The sequence below is a fragment of the Archocentrus centrarchus genome, chromosome 13 (assembly GCF_007364275.1).
Source record: "Archocentrus centrarchus isolate MPI-CPG fArcCen1 chromosome 13, fArcCen1, whole genome shotgun sequence".
In the NCBI taxonomy this organism is placed as follows: Eukaryota; Metazoa; Chordata; class Actinopteri; order Cichliformes; family Cichlidae; genus Archocentrus; species Archocentrus centrarchus.
The window spans coordinates 41,717,517-41,735,070 of NC_044358.1; the positions used below are offsets into that span (position 1 = coordinate 41,717,517).

At 42.2% G+C, this 17,554-nt stretch overlaps 1 pseudogene; it reads right to left on the reverse strand.

Annotated features, from left to right (window-relative positions):
* Nucleotides 1-2,318: 2,318 nt before the first annotated feature.
* The window catches only part of LOC115790644 (chloride channel protein 2-like), a 92,934-nt pseudogene continuing 77,698 nt past the window's right edge, over nucleotides 2,319-17,554 (reverse strand).

Genomic DNA, 17,554 nt, shown 5'->3' on the forward strand with positions numbered 1-17,554 from the left:
ATTGTGCCAAACCCCTTCTCTGCCATCTTTGGAGTTGCTCCAGAGCTGGATTCATCACATTTCAAACAAAGAATGCTCTCATTTTTATCTTTGTTTGCCAGGAGAGCTATCTTATTAAGGTGAAAGGAATGAGCTCCCCTTCTCAGTCACACTGGATAAGGGATATCATGCTGTGTAGAAAAGATAAAATTCACTGTAAAAGGTTATGAAAATAGAATTTACAAAGTTTGGTGCCCCTTCTTGACGGTTTATGAGAACTCTACTACTATTGTCTGTGAGTAGCTAAAATAGAATAGTGGGCAATGGGCAGTGAGGAGGTGAGGAACGTTTTGATAAGTCTCTCAAAACATTTCATCACCACAGAGGTGAGTACTACAGCCCTGAAGTCATTGGGGCTGCTGGGGTGTGGTTTCTTTGGGACAGGGACTATAACAGACTTTTTACAGCAGGTAGGAATCACACACTGTTTCAGAGAGAAGTTGAATATCTCTGTAAACACAGGCGCCAGCTGGTCAGTCCAGACCAGTCAGATCCAGATTAAGGACAAATACGTTGATACCGTCCCGTCCAGTCGCTTTCCTGGTGTTTACTCTTCTAAACACCCTCCTCACGTCATGCTCTGTCACAGTGAGTGACAGTTTCCTCTCCTCGGCTGGAAGCACAGCGGACTGTTGGCTTCCTGACTTGAAGCACGCAAAGAAGTTGTCAAGTTCATCAGCTAGAGAAGCATCTGCACTCACCACGGTATGTGTGGTGCTTTGTAGTCCGTAATGATGTGCAGTCCTTGCCACAGTCCCCTGGAGTCAGACTGTTGTAATTGTTGTTATAGGAGGCAGTCTTGTAGCCCTCCATGTTCCCAGAGGTGAGCCCAGAGTTGTAGGCAGCGGTGTGGGACCTCAGTGTGTTGTGGACAGATTTAAATTCTATTCTAGATTTAACAGGGAGCCAATGAAGAGAAGCCAATATGGGAGAAATCTGCTCTCTCTTTCTAGTCCCTGTCAGTACTCTAGCTGCAGCATTTTGGATCAGCTGAAGGCTTTTCAGGGGGCTTTTAGGACAGCCTGATAATAATGAATTTCAATAATCTAGAGTTCAGCCGTAGGGCCCAAGCTAATTTACAGCCATGAAAATCACATTGCTTTTCTCATGTAATACACACCATGCAGTGAACTAGTGGTAGAAAAATTTATGTGGAGATGGCAGAGTCACACCCTTCTGCCACTTGTGCCACATATTCTTGGTTCAAGACCAGCTTGTGGGACCTGAGTTGAACCCATTTTTTAGCCAAGCACTGAGTGCGTTTGTGGTGGGAAAACTGCTGAACAGTTCAAATGCTGGCACCAGCACCAGCACCGGAACCTCGTCAGTGGAAAAAGGGCCACTGTGTTCCTTTTGCTGTTAAAACACTCGCTAGAAATATAGGAACTGACAATGCAGTGCAAGCAAAATCTACACTATTGCTGCTCATCCTGCTGAAACCAGACCTTTGCCCTGCATCTCAAAATCAAGAAGAGAAGCACTGGAGCAGTGGATGTGGTGCTTCCCTTTTACAATGCAGGAGAGCATGCCATTCCCCCAGTTGTACAGACAATTGATGCTGATCACGCTGTTGTTCTACAGGATGCAGCAAATGGCTATTTGCCAAGAAATAACACTCCAGCCACACAACTATCGGTAAAGGTTCTTTGCCAGGTGATGAGCATCATCAAGTCTCTGCAGCTCAACGTTTTTTTTTTTTGACCTGGCATTGTAGGCCAAAGCTGCTGAATTCACCTGAAAACACCCAAAGACATTCGAGGACATCATTTTAAGAGTGGGGGAGTTTCATACCACCTGCATATTTATGGAAACCATTTTCTCTGAGAGCAAAGTGCTCTATTGGGGTGATACGGTACTATGAGGTCTTTAAGATAAGATAGGGCCTGATTACTCAAGACCTTGTATGTGAGGAGAAGAATCTCTAACCTTCCAGAGGTTTTCTCCATGTGGAAGGTTGGAGACACTTTCGCAACCAAAATTATAAAATAAGTCCAGGTGGTCTGTATCATATTTGGGATGCTGTTTGCAACCAGTCACTATGCTGTCATTGGAAAACTTGAGTAGACCCTAACGTGGTCTCCCAGCCATCAAGGTTTATCCCAAAAAGAACCCCTGGTGTCAGGGACAGGAACTGCTTTGATATCTACCACATGGGCACAAAAATACCTTTGTAATATAAAAGTGACAATATATTAAAAACTGAGAGACCGAGGCTCAAAAGATTTTTTATATACATTTATTATAGTTCATATTTCAAGCTTTCTTACATTGTGTTCAGGTTGAATTTTAGTTGCTACTTAATTAAAATCCTGAAAAATCAAAGTTATGATGTCTTAACACACAGTAATGTAAAATAACTGCCAGACAAAAAGCTAAGGTTATTCTGGAGAAAAAGGGGCAAAAGCAATCACTCAGCATGATTTCTGACTCTTTCACAACCAAAATTATAAAAAAAAGTCCAGGCAGTCTGTATCACACTTGGGTGATAAAGGGTTAACCAGGCATTAACATCCACCTCATTTTATACTTTTTGCCCGTTTGAAACACCCAAATGCAAAAGCTTTTAACAAAAAACTCTAGTGCCAAAACTTTATTTGAAATGTAGCATTTCAACCATGTAGCTAAAACCCAACAAAACCCAACCCTAGCCCTAGACAAGTCCTCAGTGACTCAGTGGATGTTAAGATATAAACAGCTCCACATCGGCATCATGGAGCAAGAACATGGAAGATTCTGGATGTTTGTGTCAGTTTCAGGACAGCCCTAAATTCCATCATCACTCCATCTCACACAAGCTTCCACATGAGTGAAGCTTGTCCTCCTATACATACATGTTTTTACACTTTTCAGGTTTCTTTAGTGGATCTCGGTCAGTCCCTCGGGCAAGCTGTAACGGGGGCTGGGCAGGGGACAGGTTTCCATAGTCATAACCGCACACTGCTCTATAATCTCACCCACCCCACTCCCACACTGTATTTACGTGTCTGTGTGTGTACACGACCAGAGAACCTGCACCGCGCACTCACCCGAGTGTAGATCGCTTATTCCCACTGATAAAAAAGAGGAGGCACTTGTGAAATGAACATGTCAACAGCAGACCACATGCTGGTCCCTTCCACATTAACTTCTCATGGCTTCATGATTAACCCTCCCCCAAATCAGGCAGGCGGCGTGAGCCTTCACCCAGTTAATGTTATTTGCATTTTACAAACGTCTATAATATCACAAACGTATCAGACATCATGTTAAAATGTGCATAAAAAAGAAATCAACTTTAAAGATCAACATAATGCAACAAATATAAAACAAGCTCAAATTTCCTTCCAACAAGTTATGATTGGTTGAGACATTAAATTATAATTTTATATTACAGGAATGACATTAAATATATTAATCTTTAAGTAGAAATGTGCTAAACCAAACATCCAATACTCCGGCTTAAAATCAGGCAATGAATAAAGTTTGCTGGATGAGTGGAAGATGCCATTGAAGATAACAAGATCACAGGCACATGATGGCAAACCTCTTACACTTGATCCATATTCATTTCTGTCAGACTTTTGCTTTTTTGGTGCGTTATGATCAGATAAAACTCACCCCACATTCACTCTCTCTCACACTCTCTATGTCACTTTAAAATCCATGCATCGTACACAGAAGTGAAGGTTGGTATGGTCTGTGTGTGTATGAGTGCATTTTAAGCCATTCTGGGCAAATTCAGCAGGAAGTGTTTATAAAGGATGTCTTTGTCAGTAGTCAAAATAAGTAATAAAAATAAGGAAAAGTTGGGGGTTGGAGGCAAGGGAAACCAGATCAATGTGCTCACTGTGATGTCACTATTGACCTCATATTTACGCATTAAGCAACTTCTGCTTCAAATTGACTCCAATGCCATGTGGAGGCCACTGCCATTTTGGAGAGCACTCACTTCAGCAGATCAAGTGCAAGAGGACATAAGGAGACCTCCACTGACAAATCTAAAATAGCAGTTATGGTGAAAATGGTCCAGCGGTGCCCGAGAAGATAACCTTGAAGGTGAGATCAGCCAAATTTAAATCAGGTAAGGTGAGGTGTACTCAGAACTTTTTGATCCAAACTCGAATGCTGATGAAGTTGGGTAGCAGCTGCAGCGATGACATTGGTAAACTAGCTGAATTTTGAATGAAGAAACCACATCTGTGAATATTCTCTCTTTAGTGGTTTAATACCTCTTAACTTCACTATATGGTTCATCATTTCCCTCAAAGCACTGGTGGTCATTGTTCCCATTGTGGACCACTGCGCTGTCTATCTGTTGGTGTGTATGTCTCTGATACAAACTTACATGGTGATCAAAGGCAGATGGCTGAGAGGGCACAGAGCAGCTGGTTAGGTAATGATGGCTTCATTCTTTCAGCCATCCATTTGCTCCATGCGCTTCCTCCCTCCCTTACTTGCTTCCTGCCCTCTCCATCCGCCCCAACCCTCTCTGGAACGCTTTTTAAAAGCTATATTTAGATAAGCAGAAAACCTTGACTCGCTGAGTGCATCGCTGTAACATGTAGATGTGTGTCTCTATGTGTCTGTGAAGGCTGTGGCTACAATATGAAACAACATTATGAAAAGGGCTACAGGTGCCTCTGTCGCTGCCAACAGGCATGTCTGCTTGCATAGCCTGTGCTCTCAACCTGACCATTAAGACTCATAGTGAGGAGGAAAAGAGGGGGAATGGAAAGAAGAAAACACAGAAAGCTAAGGCATTAAATGTGACAATAAATAAAATTCCTGAAGGATATAGTCGTTTTGCTACCTCACTCTTCATGCACACACACATTTTGTCTTTCCATATGCTCATGCTTTCAAAAGATACATGCATGCATTACAGCAGTGGTTTGCAAAGTGTGGGCTGTGAAGGTACTGCTGGTGGGCCACAGTAATAACAGAAATTCTGTTTGAAATTACAAGTATGCATAGTTACATGTTTATATAAATGTATTTATATAAAAATATTACTCATTATTCGGACCTAAATTTACCACTAATGTATTGAAGTTTGTGTCCCACTGGCAAGTGGGTCACATATTGGCATTAGCACTTTACATATGACTGGGTAGTGTTAGCAATTTATGGCCCCATGAGATTTTCTGGTTTGATCCCAAATCAAAAGATACACAAGCTGAAAAAAGTATGCTAAAAAAAAAAAAAATCCCTTTTAAATAATGTTTAACCCAGTCCCAGTAACTCTAATCCGCATTTGCTCTGCTGTGGGTTCCCAAGGGTAAAGGGAGAGCAGGGCACAGGTTTCGTTCCACTCCTCCTGTGGAGTGTCTCTCTGGGTCAGTGCAAGACTCCTGGAGAAAACACTCAGTGGTCTGGGAAAAACAGGAGTTGGCGGAAAAGGAGGAAGAGGAGCAGACGAGGCAAGAGATGAAGAGGAGGCTGGTCTAGCAGTAAACTCTTTTAGAATTAAACAGTAATCCTGAGCCCTGAGGATTTTTGCATGCTTATAGCTTTGTTAGATTAAAGACCTCAGTGCTTCATCTTCCTCCTCCTCTTCTTCCTCATTGAATCTCCCCTTAGTGGGGCTTCACTTCTGATTCAGAAGGTGTGCTTTCACGTGGCAGCATGACGCTCTTGTAGCAGTCCAACAGCTTGTAGAGCTCAATGGTTTCGTTCTTGCTGCTGCTTGTGTCATTGTGCAAGAAATTGGCCAGAGGGGGATGCATCGTTATGCCGTTCGCAGACACGAAGTCCTCAATGGCTTTGCGGAGCTGGATGAAGAAAAATAAGTTGATTAGAAAAGAAGGCAGTAAGTGTTCAAATCCAGGCAGGTAACACTGCAGTGAAGTTCACACCACACTTTAAGGCTTTTAATCTCCTAATCCCAACAGTCTGGACAATCTACAGTTTTATTATTTACTGCCAGATCACAACTATAGTGCTCAAAGGGAACTTTATATTGTAAAGATGCTGCAATATTAGAGAAAGAAAGAGCAGAAAGAGCAACAAACAAGCAGAAATGTATTTAAAAATTCTTGGGCTGCGCCGTCTTGATTACTGTCGGTCACAAACCACATTATGTTGTACTTGCTATTGCAGATTTTTTAAAATCCCAGGTGCATAAGAATACTGGAGGATTGTATTTAAACACTCAACAGTGTACTGAGCTGTGAGCCCCACCCACCAAAGTCAATGCACCTCGAGAAAGTTCTACTCTGACTGTTCAGGAAGTAACACAAGTTCTCGATGGTAGTTTCTCCAGTAAAAATATTAATGAATCATTTTGAGAACATAAAATTACTGTTAAGTATTGAGGAATACATAAAGTGCTGCTTTGCAACAGATCTGATGCACAAATTAATCACAGCACTCCACAGCAGTGTACAAGAATTCTATATAGTGTGTTTTCTTGGTATTAATGCAGTGATACATAAAAAATGTACTTTTTAAAAATACAACTCTTTTAAAAATATATATGCTAATTAACCTACACATGGCAGAAATCAAAGATCTGCTTCCACAGTCTGCTGTTCACAGATCTTCAAGAAAAACAATTTATTACATGAAATCAATGAAAGACTGCTTTGATTTCATTTAGCTAAAGTTAGGCTTCAAGTAAATAGCAATGCTCTAGTTAAACTTTGATCAAAAATAATTAAGATAGTACCTCAAATATTATCAGCAGAAGGCTTCTGTAAAATTATTTCCAGTTTTATAGGAATCCTAGTGTTTAAAGTACTTTATTATTATTATTGGGTTATTTCCTGATAGCTAGAGTTTACTCTGTCTTTATGTAAAGGCACAAAGTAACCAATCTTTTGGTCCAGAGAGCAAAGCATACATTGAAATTTTCTGAAGTGGAAAACAATATATTTTTGAAAAATAATCTGATCATATTATTTATATTATTCAATCTGTTAAACACAAAGCAGTCATGTGAAAGTTTGTTATGGTTCTCTACAGTCTCTTGAGTCTGATCTCTCCCTGCTCCTGAGAAAAAGAGTATCATTGAATTTTCTGTTTGGCCAGACCAGATTCTTCATTTGACTGATAGCAGTTAGGGTTTAGGTGCTACAGGTCTTGTGGCAGCACTGCAAGGTATCCTGTCTGTGTGCTCTGGATCTGAAATAACACACTATGAAAATGCACACAGACATCCCTGTGATTCTTGCCATCCATATGGACCAGAGGCTGTGATATAACAGTGTCTCTGTGTGACAGACAGGCAGACTGGGAGGAGGATGGGCTTTATCTGCCTTGCTGGGTTTTTATTTTATGTCGCTGGTGGAACGCAGAACAAAAAAGCCTAAATGTCAGGGACAGGCAAGCAGCACTGCACTTAGCAGCAATCCTCTCTCCACTTCCTGGCCAATTCACAGAGAGTGAGGGGTTTTCAGTGTTTGTGAGGCAGGAGAGATGAAAGAGAGGGAGGGGGCAGAGAACAGACAGAGTGACAATTAGATGGAGACAGCAATATTACGCAGCCTTTAGTCTGTACAGTACATAACAGGCAGCAGGGGAGGAATCATTACTGATGACTGAACGTCTGTGTGTGTGTACAGCATGGTGACAGCACTCCTGATGATATTGACAGTGATTTTACAGTTATGAAAGCGGTGAACATGCTGTCTGTGGAAATGTTTCATGTTCTAAGTTCATGAGGTATGAAACCATTAACAACCATTAAAACTGCATTATAAAGACATACACCCCAAAGTGGCCTGTAAAGAGACCCTTACTTCTTTGAGGGAAACCACACCGATAAGGCGTCCGATGCTGGTGACGTAGGCGTGGTCGAGGCCCAGCAGGGAGAAGATGGTGTGGGTCTGCAGGAAAAAGTGGAGGAGGATTGTTAGTACAAACCAGAGAAAGTAGTGTGCTGGCTTCTTACCTAAAAGAGAAAATCAAGCTCAGTTTGGGAAATGCCACCACTGACTTTAATTATCTAAAAATATTATTATTATTATTATTATTATGTTATCACCAGGCTTCATGAAGGTCTTTCAAAGCTGTTCTTTAGACATTGGCTGCTTTCTAATTCATCTTCAGTACAGTCCTTTACCCAAGAGGAGTGTTTTGTTTGTTTGCAAATTTCAGTGTATTACACTGGCATTAACTTGATGGATGTGGGTGGGGTGTGTAACTCTGATCAACAATTTTGTGAGAACCTGTCACGGACCAGCGATTTAAGTGGCTCTATCTGTATGCAACATATAGCCAAAGCTCATTTCCTAATTACTTTGTTTTGGAAATTATGGCTGTGCACAAGTGGGAAGTAACAAAGTACAAATAACTTTGTTACTGTACTTAAGTAGAATTTTCAGGTACTTGTTACTTTAGGTTTAAGACATTTGAGGGGAGTCTTATTGGAGTATCCTCCATCACCGGGGCTTGTTGCATTGCAAAGAGATGAAAAGGGCAAACCATATATTCAGTACTTCAACTTTTACTGGAGTATTTTTTTAACACAAGTATTCGTACTTCTACTTAAGTAAAGAATGTATGTACTTTTGCCACGTCTGTGGATGTGGCATCCTTCAAGCCAAAGAGGAGAGTAAACTTTGCAAACTTTGCTTATTTCAGCAGGATGATGCCAAACACTGTCTCTAAGTATTAGAATAGCAAGAGTTTCAAACAAAACAGCACAGACTGATAAAGACAACAAAAACATAAAGTTTCTTATGAAATAAATGAAAGAAATACAACAAAGGAGGCTTGAAACAGTTGAGAAGTTGAAGTTCTGGGATGTTTTTGCTTTGCGTCAAGCAAGAATGGATAAATAATTGATCTCTAAACAAAATAAAACTAAAGTAAACTCCAAATTGAATGCAACACAGTATCCCCACATGTCCCTGCACAACTTTTTCAACCTTGCTGCTCGTTATCCCATTTCAAAATGGCCACACAGAGGCGGAACGCAGTTGTATTTATGAATCAGACCTTATGCAGTGATGTGCCGCTCCAGTAGCTGGAACGGGGCGGGGTCGATCTTGCAGTTGTTGAAGTTGACCTGCTCATCAAGCTGCCTCTCCTCCCACTCCTCAATCTGCAAGTCACACAGATTTTGAGGAGCGCTGAAAGTTTGCCAACAACAGAGTAACACCTTTACTGCATTAAATTATTTTTACCAGTCTATGCACTACTGATAAGTTACATAACAGTTAGTGATCTGCATTATATTCAGTTCAGATGACAGAAGTTTGATTTCAGATTTTTAATAAACAATTCACTTACTGCACCTACAGCCTGCTTTTCTCAGCCTTACACTTATTTTTTTGACCATCTATATGGAGTGACAGGCTGCACAGTAGACACTGTGAACAGAATAATGTCTTTATGTGCAGTTTAAGTCACTAATCAGAAGGCAAAGCGTAAAATAATCCCACCTGACAAATCACCTCCCTCTGATAGACAATCAATGGAGCAGGCACCACACTGAATGGCTCTATAAATCTTATAGAGACCTACAACACCAGACGAAGGCAAAGGTGAATGGTGGAAAAAGAAGGGAGACGTAGAAAGAAGCGATGACATGGCAGATGTATGAGAGGTGAACGAAAGTTGGGGAGGGGCTGGAGAGGCAAAGTGTGAGGAATGTTTGGCTGACAGAGAGGAAATGAGAGGTGCTGTTGATGGATGAATTATGAATGATGTCATATCCAAAAATATAAGACTCCAGGGTAATCGGCCCATCTAAGGATACTGAGAAAAGCTAGAAAGCCAAGTCTGTGATGTCACCAAAGTGGAAGCTGAGGTTGCAGTTAGAAGAATATAGGTTTCTAAGACCAACGAGACCAAATGCAGCTGACAGCTGAACAGATTCAGTGTTTTCTGGGTATTCAAAGCTAAAGTTATGGCAAAGAGCTCTGCTATTGTTCAAAAACAATGAATGCTCTGACAGCTTGTGCTCTCCTCTCATTGGTTGTACTGAGTGTGTGGGCAATATATCTGTTGTATGAATGGATTTTCTTCTTACCTCTCCAATGGTCATGTCATCTTCCACATCTCCATCATCCTGTAGATGAGACAACAGAACAACAGTCAGTACAGGGAGCAAAGATAATCAGTGCACATGAAAAAATCCAGTGTGTATGCAACAAATACACAGCCACACAAAGGTAAACAAATGGTCGATAAACAATGGCCCTCAGCGGGTTATTACCTCAATAAACATTCACTTGTACTTTTCAAGTGTACCCTCTTCACTACATCTGTGCACAGAAGGCTAAATGACACATAATCGCCCATGCATCACATCATAAGTGTTGTACTGCGCCGCTGTCTCGAGACAGATGGACAGAAGTGGGATGAGTGACTAAAGGAGCGACTACAGTACATTTAATGAGTGCGGGGGATGTGATGTATGAGATGTCAGAGCAGATGATCATTATAATGATGGATTGGCGGCGTGCTCAGAGCTCACGGCTCTGAACTGACAGGCGGATGCTGCAGATGCGGTTTGATGAGCTGGAGTCAAACTAGCAACCCTCTCCTTTGCAGAGATGAACCAAGAATACTACAGAGGTTTCGGTGAGAGGAACTTTGAGCAGAGTGTGAGGGTGCGTTACTGCAGGGTGTGTAACCATCTGTGTGTGTAGGTGATGGGCTGTGAAATACAATTTCAAAGTGTTTAGTCATGTGCTTGAGTACAGGTATTTACTTTCACAGGATTGGATGCAGCACATATGTGTGAGAGAGATAAAAAAAGGCAGGGTGAGTGTGACCCAGGGGCTGATGGGAACTCTGAGCTGATTTATCCTCATCGCCGTGGTAGCTGACCTGTCGTAACCCTAGCAACTGTTGCCGTGGGGTAGAAAGAGGTGCCCTACTGTAGCATTATGCAAGCAGAGGCCAGACGTGCCTGGAGTTTATGAGAAAAAACAAACACACAGATGCAACTACAGCACTTTAGCTCTTCTGTCTCACTGATCATTCTGCTTGTCACACAGCACAAGGGCACTCTGAATGTCACCAAGACATTGTTGTTCCGGGGTGAAATGTTAAATACTGGAAGATGGGGGGAGGTTTTGCAGAGGTAAATGGTAAATGGACTAGTTCTTATATAGCGCTTTTCTACTCAGAGTCCTCAAAGCGCTTATACAACATGTTTTACATTCACCCATGCACTCCCATTCATACAAGCACTTCCATGTTTTACTAAGCTAAGTGCTTTTAATTAGCTAACATTCACACACATTCACACCCCGACAGGACGGTCGGAGAGCAACTTGGGGTTAAGTATCTTGCCCAAGGATACATTGGCATGTAGCCAGGAATTGAACCGCTGATCTTCCGATCAGTAGGTGACCTGCTCTACCTACTGAGCTACAGCCACCCCATAAACATACACCCCAGAGGTGTATGTTTATGAATGAAGTGCGAGAGTAAAGTTTGTGAGTCTCCGTGATCCTGACAGTAAATTTAGAGAAAGTGCGTGGGCATATTCAAATGAGATTTGAATGGGCATGCGAGTGCGCATGTAAGGGTGCAGAGACATGTGAGAGGCACTGACAATAGGCTGATGAAACTACATCACCTGCTGTGCTGCAGGTTTGATCAAGCAAAAATCGAAAGGGTCTTTTGTCCTTTCCCTTCCTCCTCCTACAGCAGCCTACTTTACTACCACCAGTCAGTGGAACCATCCACAACAGGACAGTGAAGAAATGCAACTAAATCTAACTACATTTAGTTCCATTTATATTAATAGTTAATTACATTAACAATTGTACAAAAGTTACTAGAACAGCATCAGTCCCAGTGTCTGATAAAACTCATATCTATGAGTTGTTACATCTGAGTCTAGATTCTGCTGATACTGGCATTGCTATCATCACTAAAATCATGGTTCTGGCTCACATGGCTATAAAGTAAAACTGTTTACCTCTGATAAATTGGTGTGGCAGAGGAAATCTGAGAATTTTTACCATTAGCAATGGAGCCCAACTGCTCTATCAGCAGGCCAATATTATTGTCCCATATTTTTACATTTGCTGATCTATCAGCATTGGCATTAACAACAGTTGATAAATTTAAAAAAGAAAAGGCAGAAGAAACACTTTCCTGTTGGAAATACATTTTTGGAATACCACAAACATGTGTAGCTCTGTATAATGATATCAGTCAAAATCACTTGGGCTGCAGGGGCCCAATTCACTTCTCAACTAGTGGCTGTCAGGTAAGATTAAAATCTTGTGCAGCACTGTTGTGGGTCTCTGGTCTTTGGACTGGGGTTTTCATTAGGGCCCTGCTGCTGTCTGTCCTCTGAAATGCTGTTTCGAGTGGCACACTGATTATAAAAGATGCCATAAAGTTTTATGGGTTGTGTTTATATTCACTGTAGTGATGTCTGCTGTTTCTCCAACTGCAACACACTGAATATTACAACAGGGAAACATTGCAACTATAATTGCTTATCACTCATGTCCACACTGTTCACTTCCTTACTGCTGATGCACACTTAGTTGATTGCTTTCAAATTCCATTACTGCCTTATCTGTGTATCTGATTAGATTGCAAAGAGTTTAACACAAAGTAACATCATTAATGATTTTGTTCAAACAGTGGAACAATATATTGTGGCTTGACACAGTGACACGACCGTTGGGAAAAGCTGCAACAAGTGTGGGGTAAATCCTAAGGAAAATAATGCATTCCTGGGCGCCTGGGTGGCTTAGTGGTGAAGCCCGCGACCACATGCATGCGGGGCGGGCGGAGCAGGTTCGCATCCTGGCCCGTTGCCAATTTGCCTGTGTGTTTTCACCTGTATCTTTCCCCCATTTCCTGTCTCTCTCCACTGTCACAAATAAGCTGCTGTGGCTAAAAATGTAAAAAAAAAAAAAAAGAATGTGTCCCATACTGTAATCTCTGTTCATTTTATTCGATGACCATTTTAGGCAGACAGTGATCATCACAACAATGAGAATGTTCATGCTACCCTTAGCAAAAATTTCAAGTTATATTTGTGCGCCATTGTCAGCTAAACTCATCATTTATCTTAGTTAGACCTAACCTTGTGTTTAATGAAGTTAATCACTCTATCTTTTCAGACTCTATTTGGGACTGGGTTGGCCTGAGTTTGGTTTCTAGTAAAAGGTTTTCTGTGACATCTTTGTGGCTAAATGTGAAGCTATAGAAAGCTGGTGCAACCAGCATCTAAAACCCAAACCATCAATTACCATTTTAGCTAAGCTATATTTCACTTTAGAGTTCCCAATAATAGGAAGAAAATAACTGTACCATCTTTTATAATGAAATGTCCCCAGGTTTTGTGCAGCTGGATGCTAGAAACACTAATATGTATTTAATTAGTCTAGACCAGGGGTGTCCAAACTTCCCCTCTCCCTCGAGCTCCCTCCCCAGGCCTGGCTCCAGGGTGGGGACACAGTAACCCTATCCCAGGCAAGGTAAAGAGTTCCCTTGGTGTATTTTCTATGGGTTTGTTGAAATTGCTTTTTGTCTGGCTCCTCATCCAGGACCAATTTGCCGTGGGAGACCCTACCAGGGGGCAAAGTCCCCAGATAACATAGTTCTTGGGATCACTGGGAGACACAAACCCCTCCACCATGATAAGGTGGCAATTCACAGAGGAATGCCTCTTGGGTGAGGTGTTCTGGGCATGTCCTACTGGGAGGAGGCCCCGGGGCATACCCAGAATACACTGGAGAAATTCTATCTTTTGGCTGGCCTGGGAATGCCTTGGGATCCCCCTGGATGAGGTAGAGGAGGTGGCTGGGGAGAGGGAGGTCTAGGACTAGGCAACTTGGCCACAGATAAGGGAAAAAAAAATGGATGGAGTTGTTGTGCAAGTATCTTTATAAGTCTGCGTTATTGTACCTACATTTTCATCAATTCAGTCCTTTTTAATGTCAGTGACAGTTTTACTTTTACTTTGTTTAACTTCCACTCAGTGGCAAAAGCCAGTAGGGGGTTGAAAATGATGTGCCGGGAGTCATGTGTTCTCTTCGGGTATAGGGAGCCTCGACAAGCCTGCTCAGCTGACAGCTGGCAAGGCGAGCTGGCTGTGGGAATGGACATCTCCAAAAACATCGGAGCACTTTTTGCAATTAACTCTTTAACACCCAAGTATCAAAATGTCTGCTTGGACTCTTTTGCTTCTATGAACTATAAAAGGGCCTGAAAATGTCCTGTGAGTAAGTGTTTTTGCCCATTTAAGCAATATCTTGAACCGAGAAGATATTTGAGGTTTACACATCTACATTCTTGCCTGAAAACATCTTAAAAATTTATTTTGTGTCACAGAAACAGTCATATTTCAAACTTTTCGGCTGTTGTCCGCGGTTGTGTTTCACTGTACAATGAACCATGCAATAGGGTGGGCCATGAAGGAAACAACAGGGCCCATCCTTCAAATCTGGGGAAAAGAAGGACGCATTTGTTGGCTGCATTTGTCAGCTGCATTTGTCTGAGCCTTCATATTTGGACAGCCTCTGTCACCTCACTGTGAAGTTACTGGCCTACAAATTTGGACATAGCTACTGTCACATTGAAGCTCAGTCAGCTCCGGCTGCAGGTGAGGCGGAGCATCATCAGGATCAAACAGCAACATGTCCTTTTCAAGATCAGCAAAACCCCGAAAGCACATGTTAAACTCACCAGCAAGAGATGCAATGAGTGCTGCACACTGCTTCAGCACAGCCGTCCTGGAGCTGCTTCTCTTTTTAGCACAGTCACTGTCTGATTGCCATGTATTAGCACAATTTGTTCTGTAATGTCTCTTCACATTGTGTTCCTCAAACAAGGCAACAGTCTTATGGCAAACCAGGCATACAGTTATTTTGGTTTTCAGTTAAAAAATATTGTAATTTCCTCCTTTGCCGAAAGTGGTGGCCTTCATGATGAATTCCATTCGGCCACTTAAGTGTCAAATCGACAACGTACACCTGCAGAACCTTCTGTATCACCTATGACCCTCCACCCCCACCCCCACCCTAACCCGACCATTAGTCCATTAGTCAATCTTCTTCTTTTTGAGGTTTTATGGCAGTTGGCAAAGATCACAATGTTGCCTCCATGAGCAGCATTGTGATCTTTGAAAAGAAGAACTGCACGCAGAATTGTATTCATTGTTTATACCAGCCAAAAATAACACAGTCTTAGATAAGACTTTGGATATGCCTGGTCTAAACAGTTGGAGGCTCCAGTTGTCACAGCAACTTTTCATTACCTCTCTGCACCACTGATAATAAGCCTGTACCAAAGAGACAGTTTGCAACTGAGAAGCTCAAAGACTCGAGTGTTGCAGATGCCTTCATGTTGGAACTGCATAATTGGTTTACTTTCTGAAGATATAGAAGACCTCTGGAACAGCTTCAGGGACTCCACCATGGAATGTCATTGGATGATGATGAGGAGGAAGAAAGGAGCAATGGATCCAAGAGAGATCTTAGCTGATCAATGAGAGAAAAGTCGCCAAGCTCAAATGAGACCAGACCAAAACACCATCCAAAATGGAACAAGAGTGTTGAAGCTAGGTTAGACCAACAGGTGAAAAGAAGCTAGGATAAGATAATAGGATAAGAAATAATGGTTAGAGAGGAAAGGCACCGAAGCAGAGGTGGCAGCAGACTAACATGACTCCAAGACCTTCTACCACATCGTCAATGAGTTGAGTGGCTCAACGTCCAGCTCGATTGTTCTGATCAACAACAAGAACAGGAACTTTTGATCAAGAAGAACAAAACAGATGATGGGCTGAACACTCCCAGGAAATCCTCAACACGCCAGATCCAATCACAACATACAACCTCATGGTGGAGGATGCCCAGGAGGAGCTTGGGATCAAACCTTAAAAATAAAAAAGGGGCTGGCAAAGAGGCACCATCATCAAGATTCCTAAAAAAGGCAATACTCCTGAATGTACTAACTGGAGAGGTATCACCCTCCTTCAGATTTTCCAAACTTGTTCCACTACTAGTTACAACTTTGTTTTAGACAGTGAAAATACTTCAGCATGAAATGTTAACAAAACATTTGTGAATGACAGAAGTCATCTCTTGGTGACACTCTGCAATTGAGAGAAAGGGGTGTGGTCATGGTGGGAAGTAGATACGCCCAGAGGAAGGGGGGGGGGACTTTACGCTCCATCTCCATTGTTCTGTGTTGACCTTTTGTGACGTCTGCGAAGTGCCCTCATCCAAAATCTGCGAGAGAAAAAGGTTCCAAAGCAGACCGACATGCACAGAACAGATCTTTGCTTTAAGAAACATCATTGAGCAATGTATCAAGTACCAATACCCACTTGCCATCAACTTTGACGAGTTTTGATAGCATCCATCGCGAATCCCTTAGGCTGATCCTCAAATTGTACTGCGTTCTTTCCAGCATCATCAATATCTTCAAGGACCCATGCACAATGGAGCTGGGAGACCCCCGTGTTGGTGTTCCTATTGCTACGCTAAGAGTGGCTTTAGTTGTAATTTGCCCAATCAATCAGACTGTGCTCACAACCCACCAACTGCCACTGACATTACAGTAAATCTCACCAGGCAAATGCATACACACTCACTCAAACTGTGTACCCAGCCAAGTGCCTTGAGATTATCTCGCTGCCTGTACAATGCCTGCATTAGTCAAGTTCATTTAGACAAAACTGTTAATATCTGACAGTACTTGGATTGAGTGAATTAACTTGGATTGAGCTAGAAAAGGCATACAGTCTTGTGTGAGACATACAATCTACATAGATAAGTCACAAGAGTCCTTCACAATTATAGCGTCAACACATAGAGTATTAAAGATTAGTAAGGGCTGTCCTGATACTAATGATGGGATATGTTTCTATTAGTTCTCAGAATATGTTTGTGTTCTATGGTCAAAAAAGCACCTGTGATGTACAGAACAGCCTTGTTACCAAGTTTAAGTATTTATTAGAGTAAGGCAGCAATACAGACTGCACACAGGCACAATACAGGAGGCTTTGGCACATCCATGCTAGTCAGACATGACATGACAGACCCATAACTTCCTTAAGATTGCCTCCCCTCAAGAGATAGGTACAGGCTGTCTGACAGACACAATGATCAGCTGTCACATTCTCTCAGCACCATGCTGTCTATTTTTGGAATCACAACCTCTCATTCAATCAGTGGGGGGCTGGGGGATAGGAAAGCTATCAACAAAAGGGTCCCCGTTGCGGTGACAAACTTGAGAAGGGTGTTGGTGGGGATGCTGGTGGTTGCGGGATTGTGGAGCGTGGAGGCTGCTGTGATGCTACTGAGGTTGATACTGAGTGTAAGCCATGTCTGTTCTAAGGCCTTCTCTGGCACTGTGAAGTCCTCAAGCTTCTTCTCACCATTGGCCATAAAGGAAGTCTGGCAACCTCGACAGACGCAATCCAAGCATGGCTTGTGGTTTGAATAACAGGGACAACACTGTCCCCTGCTGGCCTACACAGATGGATTCTGAGTGGCTTTTCCACATTTAGGCCCTGTTTACACGAGAACTTTTTCAGTGGAAACGGTATTGCTTTTTCATTTTAGAAAAGTAGCGTGTTCAGATGCATGTGCCAGTGCCCCCA